The 12,480-nt window shown below is 35.3% G+C and overlaps 1 non-coding gene across 1 annotated transcript; it reads left to right on the forward strand.

Annotated features, from left to right (window-relative positions):
* Positions 1-5,759: 5,759 nt before the first annotated feature.
* Positions 5,760-5,865, forward strand: LOC121251312. Its single transcript, XR_005937979.1, has one exon. It is a non-coding gene; the product is annotated as a small nucleolar RNA R71 (small nucleolar RNA).
* The last annotated feature ends 6,615 nt before the right edge of the window (positions 5,866-12,480 follow it).

The following is a 12,480-nucleotide window of genomic DNA, read 5'->3' on the forward strand; positions in this document are numbered from 1 at the left end:
ACGTTGAGTTTGGAGGATGTAGTGACCGTAAGAGGATGTAGTGACCGTAAGTAGATCCCAATGATTTTAACATAGTAAAATGCACGTAAGAGTATGGGATAGAAGAAGAGTGTTCCAAATGAATTGTAGTTATGTCTTTTAAGTCTAGTTGCTTATGCATTAGATAAAGAATGACATCAAGGTTATGTGTATGCATGTAGGGTGTCATCTGACATGCACATGAATGGACTACATGATATGAAAGTAGCATGGAGTCCAAGTAAGTATTGCGTTCATATTCTTCTAGAGTTTTCTAAAATAGAAGAAATGAAAACGAAACGCTTTTTCCTTTCTAAACGACACGAATGATGTTTTTATGGAAAGCATGCTAAGTATAAGTGTTCAAAGGTATAAGTATGTACGGCCCTTCCTTGGTAGCCTCTTTTTACACATCCAAAGTCTTAATTATACTCATGTGAATGGCTAACTATACGCTGTATCTATTGTCTATATTTTCTAAGAAAAGAAGTGAGGCTAATGCCTGTTGCTTTAACTGATGCTTTAAACGACGTAAAGAAAGTATGTTGTTTTGAAAGGTCCCTATGAACTGATGCTTTTACGGATGCCATGAAAGATGATGTTTAAGCCCATGTTTTTAAATAACGTTTTTCCATGAACTGAAAGGATAGACCTGAAATGAACTGAAAAAGGATTGAAAGGACTGAACTGAAAGAAAGGACTGAAAGAACTGAACTGAATGAAAGGACTGAACGTTTAATGTATGAAAATACGTAACGGCAACATGAATAAATGGAAATGGTACCAATGAATAGGAAGATTGCAATGCCGGGTAAATAGTACTGGTAGTGCACCCAGTGCTGCCCCTGACTGAAAGGGATTCCCAACCAGTGGCCACAGGTGGAATCCGGGTCCAAAGGAAGACCGCTAACCCCAACACACAGGGCGTAACAGTGTGTACCAACCAATGAAAGTGATAAGAAAGAATATATGAATGTATGAATGCATCGCACTCTTGAAGAAATGAAAGCATTGACGGGAGACAAGTTTTACGAAAAGAAAATCATTTTTAAAGAAAAATCCTGTCTAGTAATGTTTTCAAACGAATGCACATATGAATGTATGTATGTATGTATAGTATGTATGAAATGATGAATGTATGAATGAAGACCTATGTTATTATATTTTAACTATATAAAGTAATGCTTACGAGTCATCGACTCATTTTAGTTCCCTCCCCCCACTGGAACCGAATGAGAAGTATGCGTCAGAACGGAGGCCGTGTCCGTCCTGAAAGGTTTTTTATGAGAGGCCTTTTTATTATTAAAATTGATATTTTCCTTTTAAACCTCTTTTATTCTCAAAGCAGATTTTATTTTATAAAGTAGAGTCTTGTACCCTGGGTATGGAAGTAAAAAGTTTTAAATTGAACAGTAATTCCCGTCGTCCTTTCTAAAATCATTTTATAAAAAGTTCTACCACAAAGACTGGCATTACATATATAAATTGTAAGAGTGGATTGTGAAGAGAAACCAAAAAAAAGCTCTTGAGACTGTTAGGTTGCATTTGTTATGTGTTAACAACCTCTCTTTGAGAAAAGCAAGCATTAGCATCGTGGATTCGTTGGATCATCACCAAATTTGACTCAAAATTGATTTTAAACTCAACCTTGTCTATTTATCCTGTAACATTCAAAAAAAAAAAAATGAGGAAAAGTTTCTTGCATGAAGTGGGTGAAAAAATGCCATAATCGACAAGGGATGAAAGCTGACAGGCTCTAAGTTCTGAAGCTCAGTCAAATCTGGCAGAATGTTAGAGAGCAGAGATGGACTTCGAAAATAAATTAAAAAAATTTGCTCGGTAGTAGACAGGTAGTATGAAGTCCTAAGGGTATCATTGTCCATTTCTTTTATGTCAACAGTTATCTTTGGAAACTATTTTTTAGATCTTTAGGCTAGACTGTAGCTGCATTTATCTTGTTTCCAGATTTGAGTTTTGACATTTATTTAATCTCGTCTTGTGAAATGAATAGAGGGGATGAGAGTCTGAGTTTTAGATTTTAATAGTTCAGAGTTTATCATCTAAGTTTCTTTCAAGGAAGCGGATCTGGGGAGAAGAGGCGAGAACCGTATGCTTCATCAGCCGACTCCAACGAAGAACACTAGTTTTATTATTTTTATTTTCAATTTAATTATGAACTAATTTTATTTTCAAGAGTTTTGATGTAGTCTAGCATTGAATACACAAATTATATTGCAAGCTATCGTATTTTCAATATTTCACTGATTGAGTGTTTATTCCTTGTTCTTAATGCTTGCAATTTTCTACCTAATTATTGTTCTATCTATTGAATCGCAATGAGACCGAGAGGTGATTTGTGATTAAAGTTTAATCCTAGTTTTAGAATTAAGTACCATTAGTTGAGCGAAAGTAGAGATACTTTATCGCGATTAGTGTGATTTTTAAGAAAATTTCAAAAAATTTAATGAGTCTCCAATTAGTTAAATTCACATAGAGATATGGAGTTATTTGTTGGAGATATTTTTGGTATTGTTCGAGAGAAAATATTGAATAGTTAAGGGATTTTTATCATCAACTTGGGATAATTGGAATTTTATAACAAGAAAGAATAAATTGTGTGGGACTTGCTAGGTGAAATCAAACGCTCTAGATCTATTCTTATTATCTTTAAAATCTTAATTTTAATGTTATTTTCATCAGTTTAATTTAGATAGTCTATTCTTCAAATTTCAGTTTTCCAAATAGTAATTAATTTACTAAATTTCAATACTCAATAACATAATTATTCTATGTAGGCTCGACATCTGTTTTCTTTAAAAACACTTTATTACTGTTACGATTATATGCATTTGGAGATATTTTTAGCACAAGCTTTTGGCGCTGTTGCCGGGGATTAGTTATTTGTTATTGATATTGATACTAGTTAAATTTTTATTATTTTGGATTTTATTTTATTTTTAAAAAAATTGGTTTAAATTAGATCTCAGTTTGGTTTTTGTTTTCAAGAATTAGAAGTGCTTGCCCCGATCTAAATCATTAGAGCATACACTTTTCAATTACAAAATTAAAAGAACCTTAAGTCGGATTAATAAAGAGAAAAAGAAAGAGGTCGCTGCATCTAAATTTAATATGGCTCTGCTATGCCCTCTGTCAAATGGGGCGACATCTAGTATAAGGCGGCTAGCTATACAAGCCAAGAACTTCGAGATCATGCCGACCATCATTCAAATGATTCAACAAACCGTCCAGTTTGGGGGGGGGGGGGCTATCACAAGAGGATCCTATTGTCCATATTGCAAATTTCTTAGAAACTTATGATACTTTTAAACACAATAGAGTGACAGATGATGGTTGATGCACCTGCATGAGGAGCATTAACGAGTAAGGCACCTTATGGCAAGTCTTTCTAACATTTGATCAATAAAAGGTAAGAGAAAATGGTTTTTCCGAGTTGCATCATTCAGTCATCGATAGTCTATGCATACTCGCCATCCCGTGACTGTCCTCGTTGGTATGAGTTCATTTTGATCATGGTTACCCCTCCTTTCTTTAGGACGACTTGCACTAGACTTACCCATGCATTATCTGAGATTGGATAAATGATCCTGGCATCTAAAAGCTTCAATACCTCTTTATGCATCACTTCTTGCATCGATGGATTCAATCTCCTTTGGGGTTGGATGATCGGTTTAAAATTATCCTCCATTAAAATCTTGTGCATGCAAATTGAAGGACTAATGCCTTTGATGTCCGAGATGGTCCAACCCAAGGCCATCTTGTGTTCCCGCAAGACTCTCAGCAACTTCTCTTCTTCTACATTACTCAAGGAACTGTTAATAATAACTGGAAAAGTAAAGTCCTGGCCTAAGAAAGCGTACCTTAAATTTGATGGAAGTGGTTTGAGTTTAAACTTGGGTGGTTTCTTACTTGGAGATGTCAGCCAAGATGAGTTTATCTTTTCCACTTTTGGTTTTATTGAAGGAGAAATGGATAGTGTAGCTTCCAAATATCTCACACTCCCTAACCTCTACATCTTCATATTTAATAGATGTAAAGTGAGTAAGACATACTTTAAGTAGTAGCTTTGGAACTTCAGCTCATAAGTCTCATTGGCCATGACCACGTCTCGGTCGCTTATTTGAAAACAAGAATGTACCTCAGAAGGGAATTCCATAGATTTAAATACGTCAAAAGTGACCTGCTCCTCGCGAACCCTCAAAATGAGTTTCCCTTGTTGGATATCAATTAAGGTTCTCCCTATTGTAAGGAAATGTCGGCCTAGTATGAAAGTGATCTCCTTGTCCTCCTCCATATCAAGCACATTGAAATCGACTGGGAAGATGAACTTATCGACTTTCACCAGGACGTCCTCAATGAGTCCTCTCGGGTATTTAATAGATTCATCTGCCAACTATAGAGAGATAGTGGTCGGCTTTGCATCTCCAAGACCTAGTTTTCTGAAAATAGAGAAAGATATTAGATTAATATTTGCCCTTAAGTCGCATAAAGTTTTATCAAAATAGGAATTTCCTATAGTGTAAGGGATCGTGAAACTCCCTGGATCTTCCAACATAGGCGGTAGATTCTTTTATAAAATTGAACTGCTCTCTTCGGTCAACATTATATTCTCATGATCTTCCAACTTCCGCTTGTTTGATAATATATCTTTAAAATTTTTTGCATATTTAGACATTTGCTCTAAAGTTTAAATGAGAGGAATATTAATATGCAATTGCTTAAATATACTCATAAATTTAGTGAACTGATTATTAATCTTATATTTTCTTAATCTTTGTGAAAAAAGAATTGGTGGATCATAAATTGAAGGAGAATAAGTTTCAGATTAAACTCCTTGGATTTCTTGGGTTTTGCAGCCTCTTTATTCTCCTTAGTCATTTCAGCTTGCTAGTCAGTCACATCTTGCTTTGCTTCTTTCATCTCATACTCGGTTTCCTTCTTCTCGGACTTCACATTTTCGGTAGCTTCTGCATCTCGCTTGGTATTTACTTGGCTGGTCATATGTCCGCCCACTTCTCAATGTTATGGCTTTGACATGTTCTTTCGGATTGGTCATAGTGTTGCTTGGTAAAGTCCCTGGTGTCCTCTCGGCAACGCATGTTTGAGAGCTGTCCGATTTGTGCTTCAAGATTGCAGATTGAAGCCGAGTTGTTTTGGATCACCATATTAGTCTTTTGCATGTACTGCATAAACATATCAGTGTCGGTTTCTTCTCTTGCTATGGAAACTGTTAAGGTGGTCTAGCCGGCACTTGATTATTGCTCCATAAAAAGTTAGGGTGATTTCTCCATCCAGGATTGAACATGTTTGAATAAGAATTATTTTGATGTTGGAAATTGGACACGTAACGAGCTTGTTCATAACTTGGTTGGGCAAAAGGATTCCCCACTTGACAATCTACAATTAAATGACTTCTTGCGCAATGATGACAAACTACATTAATTTGAATAGCATTGATGTTCATCTTACCTAGTTGTTGTGACAGATTTGCCATCTACGCCGCCAATGTGGTAATAGAATCAAGTTCAAAATCTCCGGCCGTCTTTCTTGGCTTTGCTTTCTCTGCAGACTATTGATAGTTGTTAGATGCCTATTCTTCCAGAAGTTCATATGCGGCATCATGAGTCTTACTCATTAATGTTCCTCCTGCGGCCGCATCAACCATAGATCGATTTGTGGGTCCCAAACCATTGTAAAATGTCTGTACTTGAAGCCAGGCTGGGAGGTCGTGATGTGGACACTTGTGCAATAAATTTTGTATCGTTCCCATGCCTCATGTAATGATTCACCCTTAAATTGGATGAAGGTAGTGATATCATTCCTTAGCTTCGCTGTCTTGGCTGGAAGGAAATATTTTTATAAGAATTTTTGTGCCAACACCTCCCAGGTGTGATGATGCCGAGCGACAAAGAGCTCAACCAAACTTTTGTTTTTTTCCCAAGTGAGAAAGGAAAAAGTCTCAATCGAATCGCATCATCTGTCACTCCATTGTGTTTAAAAGTATTACAAATTTCTAGAAATTTACAATATGGACATTAGGATCCTCTTGTGACAGCGCCCAAAATTTGACAATTTGTTGAATCATTTGAATGATGGCCTGCTTGATCTCGAAGTTATTGGCTTGTATAGCTGGTCACCTTATACTAGATGTTGCTGCATTGACGGAGAGCATATCATAGTCTCTTAACGCCTTGTGCTCTTGGTCGGCCATATTAAATATAGATGCGGCGACATCTTTCTTTTTCTCTTTATTAATCAGACGAAGGTTCTTTCAATTTCTGGATCGAAAAGTGTATACTCTAATAATTTAGATCGGGGCATGCATTTCTGATTCCTGAAAACAAAAACCATATTAGGATCTAATTTAAACCAAACATATATATATATATATATATATTTTGTTTAAACTAAAATAAAATCCAAACTAGTAAAAATCTAGCTGGTATCAATATCAATAACAAATAACTAATCCCCGGCAATGGCATCAAAAACTTGTTGTGCTGAAAATATTTGCAAGTGTATAGAATCGTAACAAGTAGTAAAGTGTTTTAAAATAAAACAGATGTCCAACCCACATGAAATAATTATGCTATTGAGTATTGAAATTTACTAAATTAATTACTATTTGGAAAATCAAAATTTGAAGAATAGATTATCTAAACTAAATTGAAGAAAAGAACAATAAAATTTATATTTTAAATATAATAAGAATAGATCTTGAGCGTTTGATTTCACCTAGCAAATTCCACACAATTTATTCTTCCTTATTATAGAATTCCAATTATCCCACATTGATGATAAAAATCCCTTATCTATTCAATATTTTCTCTCGAACAATATCAAAAATATCTCCAACTAATAACTCCATATCTCTATGTGAATTTAACTAATTGGAAACTCATTAAATTCTTTGGATTTTTCTTGAAAATCACACTAATCGCGGTAAAATATCTCTATTTTCGCTCCACTAATGGTGCTTAATCCTAGAGCTTTAATTACAAATTACCTTTCGGTCTCATTAAGGTTCAATAAATCAAACAATAATTGGTAGAAAATTGCAAGCATTAAGAATAAGGGATAAACACTAAATCAGGGAAATATTGAAAATACGAGAACTTAGAATATAAATTGTGTGTTCAATGCTAGACTTCATCAAAATTCTAGAAAATAAAATTAGTTCATAATAAAATTGTAAAGAAAAACAATAAAATTAGTGTTCTTCGTTGGAGTCGGTTGATGAAGCATACAGCTCTCGCCCCTGCTCCCCAAATCTTCCTCCTTGAAAGAAACTTCGATGATAAACTTTGGACTATTGAAATCGAAAACTGAGACTCTCTTCCCCTCTATTCTTCCCACAAGACGGGAATAAATAGAAGTCAAAACTCAAATCTAGAAAGAAGATAAATGCGGCTACAAATTAGCTTAAAGATCTAAAAAATAGTTTCTAAAACTAAATGTTAACATAAAAGAAATTATCTTAAGAATAACGGAATTATCTAAAATAGAAGATTTAGTAACAAGCGGTTTGATTTATGGAGTTCGAGAGGATTCGGTGGTTAGCAGATTGATTGCAGAACTCGAAAGGGTCTCACCGGGTAGATGCCGTGTGCGTGTTAAATATAACTGGTCTCCTCACCCAATTACCAAGATGTAAGGTTCTTGACCGAGATGAACGACTTCTCTTGCCAACCTACCGAGCGGTAAAGTTGCTCGTCTTTACTAGTTGTGGCCCAAGATGTCGTTTAGATTGGTATTTTAAGTTAGTCGTTTAGACTAGTCGTCCAATCTAATCGCTAAGAGCCTTGTCGCCAAGTTTACTCACCCAAGAGGTAAAACATCTCGCTTATCACCTAACTCTGGTTGCCAATTCTTGTTGCCATTGGGTCTCCTCGCCTAAATCTCATTGGCTCTCTTTAGATCTTGTCGCCTCTCGTCGGTCTGGATCCATAGTCTTTTCTTTTATACCAAAATACTCTCATTTCGCACTAAATCTTCTCATTCATTCAAATCCATGAAAATAAAGAAAAATATATAGAAATAAAATAAAATCAATAGAATTGAAGAAACACTGACATTTTTCATAAATAAAAGTGTAATAAAAATCACACCATTTTTCCCTACCGACGAGAACTCACTTGTCCTTATGGCACTTTTGCATATAGGCGCATGCTTTTGGGTCTTTGCAATGCGCCAACCACTTTCCAAAGATGCATGATGTCTATCTTCTTGGACATGGTGGAAAAATTTTTAGAAGTCTTTATGGATGACTTCTTGATTTTTGGTTACTCTTTTGATAATTGTTTATCTAATTTATTTTTGGTTTTGTAGGGATGCAAAGAGACATATCTAGTTTTAAATTGAGAAAATTGCCACTTCATGGTTGAGGAGAGAATAATGCTAGGCCACCACATTTCCTTCAAGAGAATTGAGGTCGACCGAGCAAAGATAGAAGTTATTGACAAACTCCCACGACCGACCAATGTGAAGGGCATGAGAAGTTTATTGGGTCACGCTGGGTTCTATCGTCTGTTTATCAAGAATTTTTCTCAAATTACTAAACCTCGTTGCAATCTGTTGATTTAAGATACTCGGTTTGAGTTTTTTGATGAATGCTTACACGCTTTTAAAACAATAAAAAAGAAATTAATTTCAATACCTATCATTGTATTACCGGATTGGAATTTATTTTTTGAATTAATGTGTGATGCTAGTGATTATACTATCGAGGCTGTTTTGGGGTAGAGAAAAGATAAAAGTTTTTATGTTATTTATTATGCAAGTCAGATCTTAATAAAAGCTCAACTTAATTATGCTACTATTGAGAAAGAATTTTTAGTGGTTGTGTTTGCTTTTGATAAATTTCGTTCTTATTTGATAGGTTCAAAGGTAGTCGTCTACACCGATCATTCAGCTCTTAAATACTTGTTATCAAAGAGAGATTCAAAACCAAGACTATTAAGATGGATTTTGCTATTAAAAGAGTTTGATTTGAAAATAAAAGATAAGAAAGGTACCGAAATGTTGTGGCCGATCACTTATCTCGTCTTGAGCTTAAAGAGGCAGTTGGCCAGGAGAAACTTTCAATTAATGAGACCTTCTCGGACGAGCAATTAATAGCTATACAAGTCGCTCTATGGTATGCCGAAATGGTAAATTATTGGGTGTCCAGAATTCTACCGGCCGAGATGACATATCAACAAAAGAAGAAGTTATTCTCCAACTTGAAATATCATTTTTGGGAGGAACCTTTTTTATACTGGCATTGCGCGGACCAGATAATAAGGAGATGTGTGCTCAAGAAAGAGATGAAGAGCATACTCAGATACTGCCACTCTTTGGAAGCAGGTGGCCACTTTGGTGGAGCAAAAACGACAGCGAAAATTTTACAATGCGGCTTTTATTGGCCGACTATTTTTAATGACTCTTTTAATTTTGTTAATTTATATGATCATCGTCAAAGGGTTGGCAACATTTCTAAGAAACCTGAAATGCCTTTAACAATATTTTAGTGATTGGATTATTTTATATTTCGGGTATAGATTTTATGGGTCCTTTTCCATCCTCATATTCTAATAAATTTATTTTGGTTGCTGTAGATTATATTTCCAAATTGGTGGAAGCAGCCCCCTTGCGGACCAATGATGCGAGGGTCGTAGTAAATTTCCTATGGACGAACATTTTTTCCTGATTCAGCACTTCGAGGGCCATAATCAGTGATGGCACCAAGCATTTTTGCAATCACCAATTTAAAGCGCCACTGACTAAGTATGGAGTTACGCATCACGTGGCGACACCATACCATCCTCAAACTAGCGGCCAGGTCGAGGTGTTTAATCGGGAGTTGAAGTGCATACTGGAGAATATCGTGAGTATCTCTCGAACAAGCTGGGTGAGAAGGTTAGATGACGCGCTATGGGCCTATCGGACAGCATTCAAAATACCGATCAAGATGTCACATTATCGGCTAGTTTATGGAAAAGTCTGTCGTCTACCCATGGAGCTAGAACACCGAGCCTGGTGACGAGAACACTAAACTTTGATTTACAAGCAGTTGGCAAGAAGAGAATACTACAAATCAACGGGATGGATGAGTTTTGCAATGATGTTTATAAAAATGCTCGGATTTACAAAGATAAAGCTAAAAGATGGCACAATAAGCATATTTTGATAAGGAAATTCAAAGTTAGGCAGAAAGTTCTATTATTTAACTCAAGACTTCGACTCTTCCTAGGAAAGCTATGCTCTCGATGACCGATATCGTTTGTGGTTACCCGTGTCTTTCCCTATGGGGCAGTTGAAGTCCATCATGAGACAAAAGGCACAATGAACGTAAATGGATAGAGATTAAAATCCTATGTGGATGGAGACTTTAACTCAAAAAAGTGTTCCATCGATCTTGCCAGTAATAAATGATGAGAGGATAATGTCTAGCTATAGACTTTAAATAAAGTGCTTTTGGGAGGCAACCCAAGTTTTTATTTTATTTGATTTCTTTTGTTCAATATTATTCATTTTCTTTCATCTTGCAAGAATGAAGAGGCGAGGAGATCTCCAAAGGGTACACGGCTGCACTTCAAGGGAGCATCCCTTACATTCTCTCATTCTTTGCTTTGGTTTTTCTTCATTTTTCTCATTGAAGACAATGTGATATTTAAGTTTGGGGGGAAATGATATTATTTTATTTATTTTTAAAAAGCCTATGATAAGAATATGATTATAATTGATTATAATTTTTAGGAAAAATTCTGATTGCTTAAGTCTAGTTGTTAATTCCTTACTTGATCTTGTTTAATTTAATATTTTCTATGTTCAATGAATGCTTATAATGATCTTTAATCATTTTACATACCTAGAGAAATTTTATATGAATTTGTATGGTCTCCACTTACTCTAGAACTTGTTTGATTACACTCGAGGTTAAATGCTGGACAAAATATTACTAGAGAAATGATTAAGGCATTCTTTGGACCGATTGAGCCTTTCAACCTTACCTGTTTATTATCGTTATCCCTAGCCACCATTTTGAGTTTTATTGAATTATATTTTGGCTTTATATTTTTCTTTCTTGTAAACCTTATATTCCCTACTTTATTTGAGCTTAAACAATTATTTTCTTGCCTTTCAAGAGAACTAAGTTTACACAAAGTCACAGACTCACAAGAGCATGAAAAGGAAGAGAGGTAGAAGGTCTACAAGTAAAGTTAATTATAGTAGTATTATCAAAATCATAAGTTTGAGAGTGTGAAAAGTCAACTCGTCTACTGTGTGGCCAACAAGAAAAGGCCGACGAGAATCATGGACAAAGGCAGTCGGAAAGGTATGGAATACTTCCATGAAAAAAAAAGAAAATAAAATAAAATGTCCAACCTGCAGAATAGAGGGGTAAAAAGAGAAATACTTGAAAGTACAATAAAGAGAGGTATGTTGAGAGATTCGCAAGGATTGAGAAGAGATGTTTGTCGTAGAAGGGAGAATGCTCTATTTGTCTGTTGGTGTTTAAACTTAAGTTCTCTTGCCTTATTTGAATCCTATATTTTCTTTGTAGCCCTCAGCCTAGCATTACATTACAAGTTTAATAAAGATCTATTGGTCGTTGGTGATAGTTTCTGTTCTACATTAGTTGAGAGTGATTTGAAAAGCAAGCCTATGGAGTGTTTAGAGATCCATGATTTATTTACTTATTTGCATAAAACTATCCGGAGAGCTAATGATGAAGTAGAATGATGGATATGCATGAATGTGTGGATGGATAATGTGGTGAAATTGAGTTTTGAATTAACTTTTGGGACTTGATTGATCGTGAATGATTCATTTGAATTATAGACTTTAGGCAATTTTTGAGACGATAAATTTTATGAATCAAACCAATGTTTGTTTTAATTGTTTTTCTTTTCTTCTTTGCTCCAGGGCGAGCAAAACTCAAGTTTTGGAGTATTTGATAAATGTGAATTTTATGTTATTTTTATTACTCTTTTATTTATGAAAATGGTCAATTTTTCTTCAATTCTATTGATTTTATTTTATTTATATATATTTTTATTTTCTTGGATTTGAAGGAATGAGAAGATTTAGTACGAAACGAGAGCATTTTGGTACAAAAGAAGAGACTTCAGATCTAGACTGACAAGAGGAGACAAGATTTGAAGAGAGCCGAGAAGATTTTGGCGAGGAGACCCAGTGACAACCAGAATTGACGACAAGAGTTAGGTGAAAAGCGAGATGTTTTACCTCCTGGATGAGAAGACTTGGCAACAAGGCTCCGGACGGTTAGATTAGGAGACTAGTCTAAATGACCAACTTAAAAGACTAGCCTAAACGACATCTTGGGCAACAACTAGTAAAGACAAGCATCTTTACCACTTGATAGGTTGGCGAGAGAAGTTGTTCATCTCGGTTAGGAACCTTACATCTGAGCCATTGGGCGACGAGACCAGTTGTATTCAG

The sequence above is a fragment of the Juglans microcarpa x Juglans regia genome, chromosome 2D (genome assembly GCF_004785595.1).
Source record: "Juglans microcarpa x Juglans regia isolate MS1-56 chromosome 2D, Jm3101_v1.0, whole genome shotgun sequence".
In the NCBI taxonomy this organism is placed as follows: domain Eukaryota; kingdom Viridiplantae; phylum Streptophyta; class Magnoliopsida; order Fagales; family Juglandaceae; genus Juglans; species Juglans microcarpa x Juglans regia.